General features: G+C 35.7%; 1 pseudogene; it reads left to right on the plus strand.

Moving 5' to 3' along the window:
* Window positions 1-13,148: 13,148 nt before the first annotated feature.
* LOC110932020 lies at window positions 13,149-15,106 on the plus strand (annotated as a pseudogene).
* The last annotated feature ends 893 nt before the right edge of the window (window positions 15,107-15,999 follow it).

Below are 15,999 nucleotides of genomic sequence, written 5' to 3' on the forward strand. Positions count from 1 at the left end.
GAAACAAGACCATTTTAGAAGCAGTCGATCCACGTCTTAAGTTAGATTTTGAGGTAGAAGAAATCAAGTGTTTGATGACAACTGGGTTGTCACACCCCGATTTCCACACATTTCACCGGTGGGCCCGGTGGGGGATTACCGTGACGTAGTTGGCAACAATATAGTCAAACCACACAATATTTAAATGCACAGCGGAAGCATAAAGATAGATATATTCCAACCATTAAATGTAATATCCAAGTATCACAATTAGTCGAAATAATTCACAGGGGATCAAAATAAAATAGGAATAATGTTCAACAGATAGTGGCATCCCAAGCTTGCGAGACTCTAACGATGCTAAGGAGTGGCCAGCCTATTTCGTGTAGAACCTGTCACACCCCAACCGATGGCGGAAACATCGGGATGAGACGAACAAATTGCTCAAAACAACATAACACTAAATGTGACAATACGAATTAAATCATTTTATTAAAACTAAAGAATAATACATTGTTTCGAATATGCAAACATAAATTCAAACAATAGTTTATTGCTAAAATGGGTTTCTAAAGCCGTCCTAGCTTGTTTTCTTGTATCTTGATCAATCAACCTGCAATATGTATTAAAATAAAGTCAACAAAAGCATGTTGGCGAGTATACAAGTTTTCATACATAGCATAGTACGTGTTTAAAATGTTACTCATATCCAAATGTGAAATACAATATCATATTGACAGTATATACTCGAAACGATGTTACTCTACGTGTCCAAACCAAAGTTTAACGCAATTAAAGTGTCCAACCCAAAAGTGTACGGGTGGTTTTAACATAGTTTAACCTAACAATACTCGTTAATATAACGAGAGGGGCGTTTCTCAACCTATAGCGCTACCATTGTTAGGGGAGGCTTGCAAAGTTAATGAACATATAGTCATGAGAGTTTACAGTAGCATAACATGTCTAACATGATTAAAACGTATCACATAGAGTATGGATAGAGTGTGCATAAAATGTTTGATGTGATGGTGTAGTTTGATAAGTAATACATATTGCACCCAAAAAGTGTAAAACGAAAATGGGTCATGTATACTCACATTGATTGCGTTGCGTTTTTCTTGGTAGAGAGATTAGAGATTACCCACGAGATTCCAAGTAATTGCAAGAAGTCAAGAGAGTTACCCTAGTTATGATTTGGGAATTCGTTAATGATTAATATGATAATGAAAATTAGTGGAATTAAATAACAATAGTAATGTTTTTAAAATAGTAATAATAATGAGAACCATATATGATAATAATAATAATATTAACCTTATTTTTATAACTCAAATAAGGTTTATAGTAATAATGATAATAACTTTGTTATAATAGTATTAATACTATTAATAATAATAAGGCCAATGATAGCATTAATTAATATTAATATGTGTAATATAGGTTAACAATAATCATCATAATAGTAATAATAATAATAATAATTGAAATAATAAATTCCGAAAATACAAATAATAATAATTAAAATTAGTAATTGCATTTATAATGATAGTGAATGTTATCATTAATCGGAAAATAATAATAATATTTCATTTCAGATTTTTAATAATAATAAAATAGGTTTATCATTAAAATTTTATTAATAGTAATACTAGTAATAATAATAATAGTTAAACTAACCGTAGTTAATAATAATAATAATAATAATAATAATAATAATAATAATAATAATAATAATAATAATATTAATGATAATAATAAAACTTCTGATTAATAATTACTATGATGAAAATTCTTGTTAACAATAATAGTAATAATTTTGATTGAAATTTGGAAATATTAATAGCTTGTATTAATAAAAATAACATTAGAATAATTATTATAAATCTAAGACTAATAATTCTGATAATAACTTTGATAATAATATGGGCAGTGATATTAGTATTATAGCGTTAATTATTTGAAAATAACAATCATATTACAAATAAGGTGTTGAATTATAATATTATGACTATTAATAATAGTATTACTAATATTCTGACTTGATATTTCTGTTTTAATAATAATATCAATATATATTAATTCTGCTTATATTATGAATTTAACTATTTAATAGTATTAATAATATTAAGATAATGATAATAAAAATTCAATGTTTATTAATAGTTATATTGAATGTTGATAATTGTTACAATAAAAAAAAAAACAAAACTGCATAAATATAGAACAAAACAGGAAGAAAGAGGGCAGGAGGTCGGAGAAAGTTACCGGCGACCGACTCCGGCGACTGGAGTGCTTCTCCGACGAATTCCGGCGGTCCGCTTGTCTTCTCCGGCGGGATTCCGGCTGAACGCAGAGAACGGGTACAAGGCAGGGGATAGTTTCGAGTAAAGGAAGAGGTGAAGGTGGTGTGGTCTGGAATCGAAGGGATGTTCGGTATTTATAAGAGGTTTCGGTGTCGGTTTAAAATGGGAAACGGTTCCGTATGTTTGGCAGTCGATCCGAAAGAGGAAGTGATTGGTCTAATTTAAGGAAAGGATTGAAATCCTCTGCTGTCAAGCTTTTGTAAGTTTACCGGAATTAAGCCGCTCGAAGAAAAGGAAAGTCAGCGTGATTGCTGTCAACTGTTTGGCGGTTAAATGAGATGAGGTTTGAACTGATTTAGCGTATAAATAAAACAAGTTTCCTAATCTAAACGGATGTGGCATGCCCGGCCGAGTGGTTAGTGTGTTGTTTGTGGAACATGAGGTCGCGAGTTCGAGCCCAATGGGGCCGGTTCTCACCCAGGAGACCCCCCCTTTTTTTACCTTTTTTGACTTAACCGGATTAACAGCAGTTAACTGGGTTTTCTAACCCAGTTACATGACTTCTTTTATAAAAACTAACCTGGTTAGGTTAATTTGATGACACTAAGGGATCTACTAACCAAGTTAGTTTAAACTAACTGAAATTCATTAAAATCCTTTTTATTTATTTACAAAACCAATTTATTTAATTAATTAATTTATTTAATTATTATAAATAGCATATTTCTGGTAATTTACCGAATTATCGTACGAATTCCTGGTTTAGGGTAATCTCTTGCTAGTACTTGTTTCGAGAGCCAAGATTAGAATATATTTCCACTGTTTTTACGTGTTTGACATAGTTTAACGTGTTTTAACATGAAATAACATAACATAGTATTAAAACAAGCATATGATCAAAACGATGCACTTTTTCATTATGATCCAAGTCTCGAAATACAAAATAGGATAAGATGAGAGTACAACTGACTGAAATTAGAAGGTACAACCCATGAATCTTTAAATAGAAAGATTCAAAATACGAAATGTTACAGAACCTGCATTTAATCTTTTTGGGGAAAATACGTCAGTTTACACTGATAAATACATTCAACCGACACTTTTGAAAAGGTTTAAATAAAATTGATTTGAATGCACAAGGCACAAACTCTTTATAACTTGGGATAATTAATCAATCAAATCTTGTAAAAGAATTACATGTTAACTATGCATTCGGTCGCCCGGGTCGTGTCGGGTTTAAGGTTAATTGACACACCACATAGCATAAAACCGTGGCGGGAAAACCAACGGTTATACCTTTATAATTATGGACACATTGTCGGGTGTACGCCTACACCCGCGTGTCAAGGTCGTGGCCATTTCGTAAAATGCTGCCAAGGATATCCGGGACATGGTCTTTAAGCTCCCAAAGGCGTAAAGCCAACAAAACCAATTTTTTTAAACGGGTCACATTGATAATACCCAACTACTAATGAGTTAGGGTCAATTTCCCGACCAAGCGGTATTTTATATACCGTAACCCAAGCCCGTATAACGGAAAATAAGTTAAAAGTATTTACCTGAGCAAGTAATAACCTCAACAAACAAATACAAGTATCTTTTACTGGTCTCCTATTCTGGAACGAAGGTTTATAACAACCTATTAGAATCCTAACGGGTCTTTAATTTAGCCTTAGCTTAGACCGGTCAGTTTTAAAGGATAAATACGGTTTAATCGCGTGAAAGGCGAAAACCAGAAATGGAATGTGGTTTGGACCCAACAAGTTTGAAGACTTGTTTTATATGGGTAATATAAACACATTCTGGATTTTGAGGTAAAAACGATAAGGTTTGACCTGTTTCGGCTAGTTTATGTAAACTAGTCACATAAACCGAACCGTACGCGTAAATGGCGTAACAGGTAACCGTAAGAGTCCTACACAGGTTTTCTAAGTTAATATGCTCTAAAGAGGTTGTGGTATCAGTAGGATACCTTCCATTATGCCCATAATTAGTTTAATTCCAATATACGCCCCGTAGGGGTATTTCGGTCATTTTAACGATTATAAAAGAGGTTTCCGAGTTCTAAAGGAAATCTGATTTTTCCGAACAGGTTATAAAGTCCAAAATACTTTATTTATTATTTAAAATCAGTAGCAACTGGATTCGGGTCAAAATACCTTGTAGAACTCATTTTACGTCCGAAAAGGGTATATTCGGTATTTACCGAATCAATGCCATAACCGCAGGTTATGAGCAGGTTAAAAATAATTAAAAATCTTTAAAATTCTCAAAATATTTTTTTACATCAGTGTGTAAAAGGTTTGGTGTCGAAATTTGGGTTTAGATAGGTTTTATGCTAATTGTGCCGTTTAATTACTAAAGTTTCCGTAATTTCGCTATTTAGCATAAGTCCTATTCTGGACCTCGGATTGACATGAAATTTTAGGGACATGCTTAGAAATCAGTAACTAAGGTTATTGTTCTTTCACATGTCCAAAATTCTCGTTTTAAAGTGAAAAGGGCGTTATGGTCAATATTTAAGCATATAACGGAAATGTGCAAAAGACTCGGACAAACAACAAACCGGTCACAGAGGGTTATACCATCATGTAACCTGGTCCTAAGAGAGTCCTAAGGCATATCTAATTCATACATAACGGGTCAGAACTGAGGTCAAAGCAAAAGTCAAAGTTTTGCGACTTTCGGTTCCGAACCGGGTCAAAACAGTAAATGGTCGGATCAAACAATCTTAGACCCGTTATAATACTTATTATCATGTTATATGAGTGTTAAAACAGGTTACATGCCATCTACATTACTGATTATGCATAAAATCGAAAGTTAGCATTCTGTTGACTTTTTCTAAGCAACTTTGACCCGACATTTGGACTAGTTAGAGTGGGAATTAGAGGGTGCCCTTTTAAGGGTTTAAAGCCCACATAATTACCAACATATAACTACCTTTGATTCGGCTAATCACTGGACCATTGTGATTAACCGTTAAGTCAATCGTTAATTACGACGGATTGACTTTTAAGCTATAACTAAGCAAAAACTAAACCACAAAGGGTTGAGCACACTTACAGAAGTTTGGTACACGACCAGAGATGCTAGGAGAGTGTTCTTGAGCTCCAGAAGTGATCAAGAAAGCAGATTTAGGTGTGTTTACTAAGTGTGCACTACATGGCCTTTTATAGTGAAACTTGAAGCATGAGATCATTACAACAAGGTCTACAAGTGTTTCTAGATGATCAACAACTGTCCCTGAGTGCTAGGGGACGTTTAGGGGGCGCCCATGCTGCTCATAATTGCTCAAATGTCGGTTAAAACACCAAACAGTGCTTCTGTCCACGTTTTCTGCATCTGGGGCATTGACGCGGCCCGCGTAAAAGGTCAGTCAACTTTTACGCGGCCCGCCTGAATCCAATTGTCAGAGCCCATATCTTTCCTGTCCGCGCGGCCCGCGTAAAGTCCCTTGTTACTTTTACGCGGCCCGCCTGAGACCTAAAAGTAAGATTTTCAAATCTTTTTAATTATTGCAGCTGGCCTTTGGCGTTTCGAATGGGTAACTTTGCACTTTGGGCCTCTTTTATTTACGTATAAGGGCCCCGTGACTTTTACCCACGCCGTTAAGTCCTCGGTTAATTTACAACTACCCGAAAAGTCCTAACTTTCAATGTTGATGCTTTTAACCCCTCGCATACGAATTCGATCATAACTTTCTCGTTTTAAAACGGAACCTTGCGAAATTTATATCGTATATTCTAGTGAGCGTAATTTACTGTTACAAAGTCTCGGGTTTGTTAAAGGGTCATTCAGAGGTATAACTTAAACATGTTGACACATTTAACCCCTGTAGTTTGTAATCTCTCACTTTCTTCCACATTTCGTTCCGTACAATCCGTGATTCATTCGTTTGAAGGTACGAGCATCATTTAGGGTTACTGTAAAGTATATTTATCCCTTGTTGACATTTTTAACCCTCGAATTCACATACTTTCAATGTTTGTCAACTTTAGTCCCTTATTTAGTATTTATTACTGCGTGTAAACTTATGACACGTGTCAATACATTATTGGACGCAAAATTTCGAGGTGTTACATGGGTTATGGTGCATGCACCCTGACCCAGAACTTCGCCCTTCAATGAGACAAGTGAGTCAAGTATTAAACTTTGAAACTTCATTGCCTATTCCCCCATTAAAGATGCCACGGGCGTCTTACTTAATTCCTCTTATCTCTTCATCAGATGAAAACACGGATTCCTAAAAGCAAACAAACAATTTCTTCTTCAGCGTTCTATCGCTCTTGCAGTCAATAGTCGATACAATGGTTATTAATGCATCACAAACTAAAAAGTGATGTTATTTAGGTTTATGTATGAACCGGTATTAAATGAACCGATGTGTCGTTCCATTGTACCCCATCAACATGTATAAATACGATCAACATCTATGGAAATTTATACTTTTTGCAAATTGCTATAGATCTTGTTTTCTTTATTCAATCTTCATTTATTTCTTATTCTTAGTCAGTGGCGGATCTTGACCTAAAACTCAGCATCGGCCGAAAGTCAAGAGACCTAATAATTTTTTCCCTCTTGCTATGTTCGGGTTTTTTGTTCGGGCCAACAATCCAATTTGGGTCGGGTCAAACCAAAATGTTCATTAAAATTATAAGAAAATTTTTTTGCGAAGAAACAACTATCTAAAATACTAGTGAAACTATGAAAGTACAAGAATAAACTTGATTACCTCTTTACGAAGTTATATCGTCAGTCTGGAAGGAGAAGCAAGGAAGGGATAGAAAAATGGGTCATGAGCAAAAGGTTCCAAGAACAAACCATACGTGTTGGTGCATAACTGTTAGGCCCTAGAAGTGTGAGACTGACGCATCAAATATACGCAACGAGCTATGGCTGCGAACTGAGCTTTAACGTGTTAATTTATATTAGGAAATAGACCTTTATAGGTCATTTGGACCATGCCTAAGGCCATGTGGGTCACACAGGTCTATGGGGAGCCCATGTAGGGAAGTGGGCTTGTCTACGGTATATAAACTAGTTTTCGTGTCATTACTAGGTTGAATACTTTAGAGAAAAACCCTTGATCAGAGAAACAGAAAGAGAGGTGCATGAGCTTTGTACTAGACGGTTTTGCTTGTGAATGTAAGAGAATCGTGTGCAAAGTTTGAAAGTGATTCTTGTGTTATTCTGTTTGTCTTATTTTTATTGTTTTTCTATTTTTGTTGAATCTCACCAAGTTTGGATTCCGCCCATCCTTGGTGATTGTTTACTATCGTTATTAGATCCGTTTTGGGACTTACAAGTGGTATCAGAGCCTTTAGAACCCGTTTCTAGGCTCGTTTTGATATCAAATATTCAAGTTTTTCGAAATGTTCCGGATTCTGTGTCCAAAGTTTGCTGTGAAAATCATCAATTTCGGATCATCTGTGTTGATTTCGGATCATATTTGTTGATTTCATATAAAATTTTTTTGAAGATTTCCTGTCTGTTGCTATTTCGGATAAATCAAAGTTTGATTTCGGATCATTCTTATGCATTTCAGATAATATTTACTGATTTCGGATAGCCATTTCGGATAGCAATTTCGGATAGCCATTTCGGATAGTCATTTCGGACAAGATCAGTGTTTCAAAAAGAGTTTTCGGATACACTGTTCCGAATTGTTGCTGAGGTTTTAGAACTGGACTACTGTTTCGAATTGGACTGATTTCGGACTTCGAGACTTTTCACATTTAAAAAACATATTTCAAGGGGTGGAATTTTAATCACTCGACGTATTCGGTAATAAAGCTTTTCGTGCATAGAAAATTATCCGTAAACGAACTCTCAAAACGGATTGCATGGTTTGAACCGCCTTATCTTTAGGATAAAAAATCCCGAAAAGGGTTTTGGACATTATATATCATTGTATTTGTAATTTCGAGATGAATATAACGCTATAATGAAAAATAGCCTAGCACCCGATGAAAAGAATCTCATCCCGATGAAGTGGCCAAAAAGAAACCTCATGCCTAGCAAGCTGCAGTCAATAGCCTAGCACCCCAAGCCCAAACTCAGACTGATAAACCAAAATCGCATATTGACACGGTCAACTATCTTTTGTGTTCTAAAAATTGCAGGAATAAGGTTGCATAACTCAGAGCACTTAACTCTAATATGGTTAATGATTATAAAAGTGCAATGACTCAAAGCATCTGCCTTAGGAAAAGCAACAAGTTGCTTACTGAAAAGTTTGAAGCGCAAAAGCAAGACATAGCTCAACTTCACAGAGATCTTAACCAACAACAATGTTGGGTCTATGATTACAAAAACAAACTCAATGTGAAAAACATGGAACTTGAGTCTGTGAGAGCTGAGCTAGAGCTCCTGACTGGCAAGTATCAACAAAATGAAGTAAATATAAAGAAGTTTATTACATCCAACAAGGTAGTTCAAGATGTGTGCAATGTCCAACTAGCATACAAAGAGAACAATGGGAAGGGTTTGGGATACAATCAGGTTGCCCCGCCATATAATCACAATTACTCGAGAATGCCAGACACCGAGGAAGAACTTGAAAATGAAAAACATATGGTGTATGGCAAACCTAGTGATTATACATCTGACACACGGGGGTCTGTTAAACCTGTAAATGTTAAAAATGAAGCAAAAATGTGTGAACAATACTAACGCCTTTACTTCATGTGCATAAAAAGTGTCAATTGCATATTGGACAGAAGAAGATGATGAACGATCTTGTGCTGATGACTCTTCTAATGATTCCCCTATATAATATATATTATAAGGGAGTTTCAACGGAGAACATTTAAAAAGTGGGAATTGGAAACCATGCATTTGACATGTAAAAAATCAATTTTAAAATTTTTTTTGGGAGCTTATCGTAGAAGTCTTTTTAGTAAAAAAAATCAAAATTTGAAAAAAAATTCTTCGAAAACAATACAAAAAGTTAATTTCTTTACAACAATGATTTTTTTGGTTGGAATAGCTTTTACACATTTTTATATTTAAAAAAAACTCTCAAAATTTTTTCTTCAAAAAAAATAATGTTTTGCATTTTAAATTTAATTTTTCAGATATATTTAACACGTTGAATACATTGTTACTCGGTTCTCCATATTTTTAGTGTTCTCTGTCAAACCTCACACTATATATATATATATATATATATAGAGAGAGAGAGAGAGAGACAGTGACGGAGCCAGAAACTTTTTCTTATGGTGTCGGATAACCCGGTTTATAGTAACCCAGAGTCAAACTTTTTAGATCGGTTCGGATCTAGTCGAGTCGAATCACATAATGTTTTCAACAAGTATTCGAGCATGCGCTTCACGGTGGGTCGTAGGAGGTTCATGGTGAATATTGGAGCCCACGCTTTGTGGCGAGGTCGTAGAGGTTGCGGCGAGGTCGTAGAGGTTAAACAATCAACATAGTTAAATAAACAATTTAGAGTTAAAAGTTTCATTTAACTATAATAAGGTAAATAAAAAAATGATAATATTTGTTATCTTGTATATTTTATATTAAAGGGTTACAAAGCAACATGATTAAATAACCATGTTTAGAGTTAAAAGTTAGCTATAATTATAATAAGTGAAACAAAAAAGAACTAAACCTATAAAAAGGATAAAAAAACAGATATTTGTTAAAAAAGAAAAAGATAAGTTTATTAACTTTAATAAACTTTAAGGACCGTATGATAACTCTATTAAAATTTGAGGGTCGAAACCTAAATCGCTTATAAAAAATATAATTATTATTAAACTTACCTATGGTAAATCTATTAAAATTCAAGGGTATATGTAAATCGTTTATAAAAAATTATTATAGTTTAGAGGTTTTGTGATACCTTTATTAATGTTCAGGGTTAGAAACGTAAATTAATTATTAAAAAACAATAATATTATAGCCTTATAATTATGAATTAAACTATTAAATGGCCAAACATAGATTTATTACTATTCACGTTTTGAATTGTTATAGTGTAGAATGACAACTTGCGAGAAAAAAACTTCTTTTTCATTATAACAAATCAGTGCAAGCATCATTCAGATGATCATAAAACACATCTGGTTCCGGTTAGGTTAAACAATTAAAACAAAACCAATTAGACATGTGCCTATAATGCTTATTAAACAACTGAAACAAAACAAATTAGACATGAGCTTGTAATGCTTAATAGATTAGAAAAAAGAAATTAAGCATGGACCTCTAATGATTTAAAGTATACTAATTAAATTCAAGTAACATGGCTTAATTATTGAACTATAAATTTTTTTATTATCTAATTCTTTTAGAAGAAAACAAAACAATGGTGTTGTTTGTAAAAAGACAATGGTGTCGCTAGTAAAAAAAACAATGGTATCGCTCGAATTTTTCCTATTATACGTTGTATTTGCTACACAAAATTCAATAGTGTCGGACGACACAATTGTTTAAAGTGTGGCTTCGCCACTGTATAGAGAGAGAGAGACTAATAAAGGGAGATAGACAGAGGGGAAGAGAGAGTGATAGTGAGATTATGCTGTTGATAGTGGAGTCTTGATGGGTTATTGGTTAAATGGATGAGATTCTCCTGCTGTGATGTTTAGCGAAGCAAGAAAAGGCTATATGGCAATTCACGCCCATAGTTTTCAATGGGTTTATGGTTTTTTTTAATAGCCAACAAATCAATCTCGAGCACTTTTGGGACACTTACTGGACAAACGGAGTATTCCGAGAGTAACGCGAGTAGTCCACCACTAATTCCGGGGAAAACCCAGTAACCCACCCGTCCGTAGGCACGACGGTAAATTACAAGTAAAACCCGTTTCGCTCAAGGATCGAACCCAGGTTTTCCTGGGTCTCCTATCACTGCCCACCAATGCCTCACTTTTTTTTTTTGCAACAAATGAGAATTGAATTTGAGTCTTTAAAGAATAACTCAAGTCCTTCTAGCAATTGAGCTAGAGGTCATTGGCTTTTTAGTTAAAAATCTTTAATATTAATTATTTGGAAGTTTCAAGGAGGTACCGTAAATATACATACATAATCACGTTACAAAAATTTGATTTCAAATGTTAATATTTTGATTTCAAATGTTCATGGTTGTGTGTGGTAAAACCAACGGCTTACTACCAAGCCAACAATATTAGTTTTAAATTTATATTTATTTATATAACTTTTATGAGTGGTATATTATAAATTGAGTTAGTTTTGGGGTTGGGTGTCATAGAACTTGGAACTAGAGCTTTTTATATGGATGTAAACTTTGCAGAGGTTTTTGAGCAGAGTAAAAGAGTTTTGAAAAGAAAAGCGTGAAACATTTTAAGGTTACTTTCTCTATAGTTCTAAGCCTCCCTTAATGCGTGTCACTTAATATTAGTAAAAAAATATAAAATGCATAATTTGAATTCGAAATTTAGAGGTGAACCGTATCGAAAGTCACAAATTCGTATTCAAATTTTTAAAAACCGAATTCGAACCTGAAACTCAAGTTGATTCGATTCAAATTTCAAGTTTTTAGAGTCCTGCTTGAAGACACCTCTATCTCAAGTTAACAAACAATAAGAAATATAAAAAACTTTGTAGTCAAATTAAGATTATATTTAGTTGAGTTAGCTAATCAACTCAGTTTTCTTTGTCTCGACCTGGAATCCTATCTTCACACGTGATGAGTTAAGTTACCACTTGCCATCATAAATATAATATGTATGAAGCCATGAAGGTGCATCCATGTCAGCTTTTGTCTTGGTTTCACTTTTTAGAATCTTCTTGGAAAGATGGATAGACGCCTCATTTGATTGCTTTTCAACTTCATAATTTACCCAATGCGAAGATTATAAAACTCTATAGGATATTTTATGTCCGTTGAGGTAAAGGGTGTTTGACTCATGTTCATGTGTAGACACATCTAGTGGCGGACCTTAGATTTTTTTTCAATGGGGTCCATTTTTTTCGGTGTTCAAAATTTTCATAACAAAACGTTAAAATTTTCGGGCCGGTCCTTGTTCGGGTCATAGCGAGGTTTGAACTAGATTAAAAAAAAAAAACAGGAAAAACAAGCTATTCAAGGATTGAACCCATGACCTCTTGTTGGTAAAGAGAGGGAATTACCACTACACCAGGTTTCCTTTTATTTTTATGGTGTCCACTTAATTGTATTTATGGGGTCCGTATACAATTTAATATACCGAATCTATTAATTTTTTTAAAAACATTGGGGTCCGTGGACCCCGACCCACTCTATGTGGGTCCGCCCCTCGACACATCTAAACTTCACAACCTGCAACTTTTCTAGCAATTTACAACAATGATGGTGTTATCCATGACCCATTTCATCACATCTATCCTTCTTGTTTTGATTCCTGTTGTGGCTTCATTCTCCTTTGAAGATACATATATTCGAGGCCGGACATGATCCATTAGGACGAACCGGACTATACCTGAACGGATATCTCTAATACGTCAATTCACCATAACTCCGAGGACAGACCTCCATTTAAGTGCATCTGGACGAATGACGCCATCTCACCATTATAAATACCCCATCAAGTACAAAGCCAAGGACGATTTTCTGAACCTTCGTCCTTATTTTCTCTATATACTTTCTCTCTCTACCAATACTTATCCTCACGCCGGAGGGTGGTCGCAGAGTGGCCCTCCCATCTCTGTGGCGAGCCTAACGGTTTTCTGTTTTGCAGGACGATTCTCCAGCTCGTTTACAAGATTCAAACCCTCGATTACAGGCTCCGGCCTAAACTCGATTCTTTGGTTCTTCATCCTTCAATCTGATAAATATCGGTCCACATAATCAAAATCGTGAAATAGTTACAGAAGGTGACGCAGCTTACATCTCCGATGGTGGAATCCAAGTGATGCCGGATGAAAGTGGTACCAACCAGAATCAGGCCGGACGAGCGACATTTATCAGACAGACCATTTCATCTTTGGGACAACCGGTCCGGTGAGCTAGCTAGCTTCAGTACCAATTTTACATTTGTGATTGATGCAGAAGGGCGTACAAGGTACGGCGATGGCCTCACATTCTTTCTTGCTCAGAATAACTCTGTGATGACCTCTGGTAGAGCCATGGGGCTTCCGGTCAGCTACACAACCAATGAGCCCATGAGCCGATTCATTGCAGTTGAGTTTGATACTTTCTGGAACGGTATTGATGCGAATGCCTCTGGAAATGTTACATTGAGGGATCATGTTGGTATTGACATCAATTCATTGGTTTCTGTTAGATCTCAGAAATGGTTAAGTAGTGTAACCGGTGGCGGCGTGTGCCAAGCATGGATTAGGTATGATTCAGTTTCGAGAAATCTTAATGTTTCCTTCACTGGTTATCAAAATAATACAGTCGTGCGTCAAGATTGGCTTGTTTACACGGTTGATCTCAGGAACGAGTTACCCGAATGGGTTATCTTCGGATTTTCTGCAGCCACTGGATTTCGGTTCCAAAACAAAACGTGAGATCTTGGACTTTCGATGGCTCAGATTTACAAGCTGATGAAAACAACGAAATGAAGCCTAACCCGAGTCCTGATCCATTGAATGGGAAAAAGAGGAAGTTGGGATTAGTAGTTGGATTATCGGTTCCGATTACCTTGTTAGTTGTGCTTGCATTTGTTTAGTGGAGGTGGAAGAAGGGCAGAGAAAATGTACCTAAAGATATTGCATTTGATGAAGAGATGAACTATGAATTCGAAATGGGTACCGGGGCTAAAAGATTCTCTTACCATGAATTAGCTCTGTCAACTAACCACTTCGCAGAGAAAGAGAAGCTGGGAGAGGGAGGTTTCAGTGGTGTTTATCGAGGTTTGTTAAAAGATTCAAGCACATATGTTGCAGTGAAAAGGGTGTCTACGAGTTCCAAACAAGGGATAAAGGAATACACATCGAAAGTCAAGATCATTAGCCGATTGAGACACAAAAACCTTGTGCAACTCACTGGTTGGTGCCACGAGAAACAAGAACTCCTTCTTGTTTACGAGTATATGGAAAATGGAAGCTTAGCTTCACATCTTTTCGAGGCGAAGAGTTTATTGACATGGGGCACAAGGTTCAAAATTGCCCAAGGCCTTGCTTCTTCTTTATTGTATCTGCATGAAGAATGGGAGCAATGTGTTTTGCACAGAGATATAAAATCTAGTAATGTGATGTTAGATTCGAATTTCAACGCGAAACTTGGTGATTTCGGGTTAGCTAAATTGGTTGACCATGAGAAAGGCTCGCAAACAACGATGTTAGCCGGAACCATGGGGTACATGGCTCCTGAATGTGTAGTCACTGGAAGAGCAAACAAGGAATCTGATGTGTATGGCTTTGGAGTTCTTGCCTTGGAAATAGCATGTGGATGAAAATGTATAGAGTTGAAAGCTGAAGAAAATAAACAACGGCTACTAGAATGGGTTTGGGAGCTCTACGGAAAGTCGGAAACAAGACCATTTTAGAAGCAGTCGATCCACGTCTTAAGTAGATTTTGAGGTAGAAGAAATCAAGTGTTTGATGACAACTGGGTTATGGTGCATGCACCCTGACCCAGAACTTCGCCCTTCAATAAGACAAGTGAGTCAAGTATTAAACTTTGAAACTTCATTGCCTATTCCCCCTTCAAAGATGCCACGGGCGTCTTACTTAATTCCTCTTATCTCTTCATCAGATGAAAACACGGATTCCTAAAAGCAAACAAACAATTTCTTCTTCAGCGTTCTAGCGTTCTATCGCTTTTGCACTCAATAGTCGATACAATGGTTATTAATGCATCACAAACTAAAAAGTGATGTTATTTAGGTTTATGTATGAACCGGTATTAAATGAACCGATGTGTCGTTCCATTGTACCCCCATCAACATGTATAAATACGATCAAGATCTATGGAAATTTATACTTTTTGCAAATTGCTATAGATCTTGTTTTCTTTATTCAATCTTCATTTATTTCTTATTCTTTGTCAGTGGCGGATCTTGACCTAAAACTCAGCATGGGCCGAAGTCAAGAGACCTAATAATTTTTTCCCTCTTGCTATGTTCGGGTTTTTTGTTCGGGTCAACAATCCAATTCGGGTTGGGTCAAACCAAAATGTTCGTTAAAATTATAAGAAAACATTTTTTTTTTTTGCGAAGAAACAACTATCTAAAATACTAGTGAAACTATGAAAGTACAAGAATAAACTTGATTACCTCTTTACGAAGTTATATCGTCAGTCTGGAAGGAGAAGCAAGGAAGGGATAGAAAAATGGGTCATGAGCAAAAGGTTCCAAGAACAAACCATACGTGTTGGTGCATAACTGTTAGGCCCTAGAAGTGTGAGACTGACGCATCAAATATACGCAACGAGCTATGGCTGCGAACTGAGCTTTAACGTGTTAATTTATATTAGGAATTAGAACTTTATAGGCCATTTGGGCCATGCCTAAGGCCATGTGGGTCACACAGGTCTATGGGGAGTCCATGTAGGGAAGTGGGCTTGTCTAGGGTATATAAACTAGTTTTCTTGTCATTACTAGGTTGAATACTTTAGAGAAAAACCCTAGATCAGAGAAACAGAAAGAGAGGTGCAAGAGCTTTGTACTAGACGGTTTTGCTTGCGAATGTAAGAGAATCGTGTGCAATGTTTGAAAATGATTCTTGTGTTATTTTGTTCATCTTATTTTTATTGTTTTTCTATTTTTCTTGAATCTCACCAAGTTTGGATTCCGCCCATCCTTGGTGATTGTTTAATATCGTT

The sequence above is a fragment of the Helianthus annuus genome, chromosome 3 (genome assembly GCF_002127325.2).
Source record: "Helianthus annuus cultivar XRQ/B chromosome 3, HanXRQr2.0-SUNRISE, whole genome shotgun sequence".
Taxonomy (NCBI): Eukaryota; Viridiplantae; Streptophyta; class Magnoliopsida; order Asterales; family Asteraceae; genus Helianthus; species Helianthus annuus.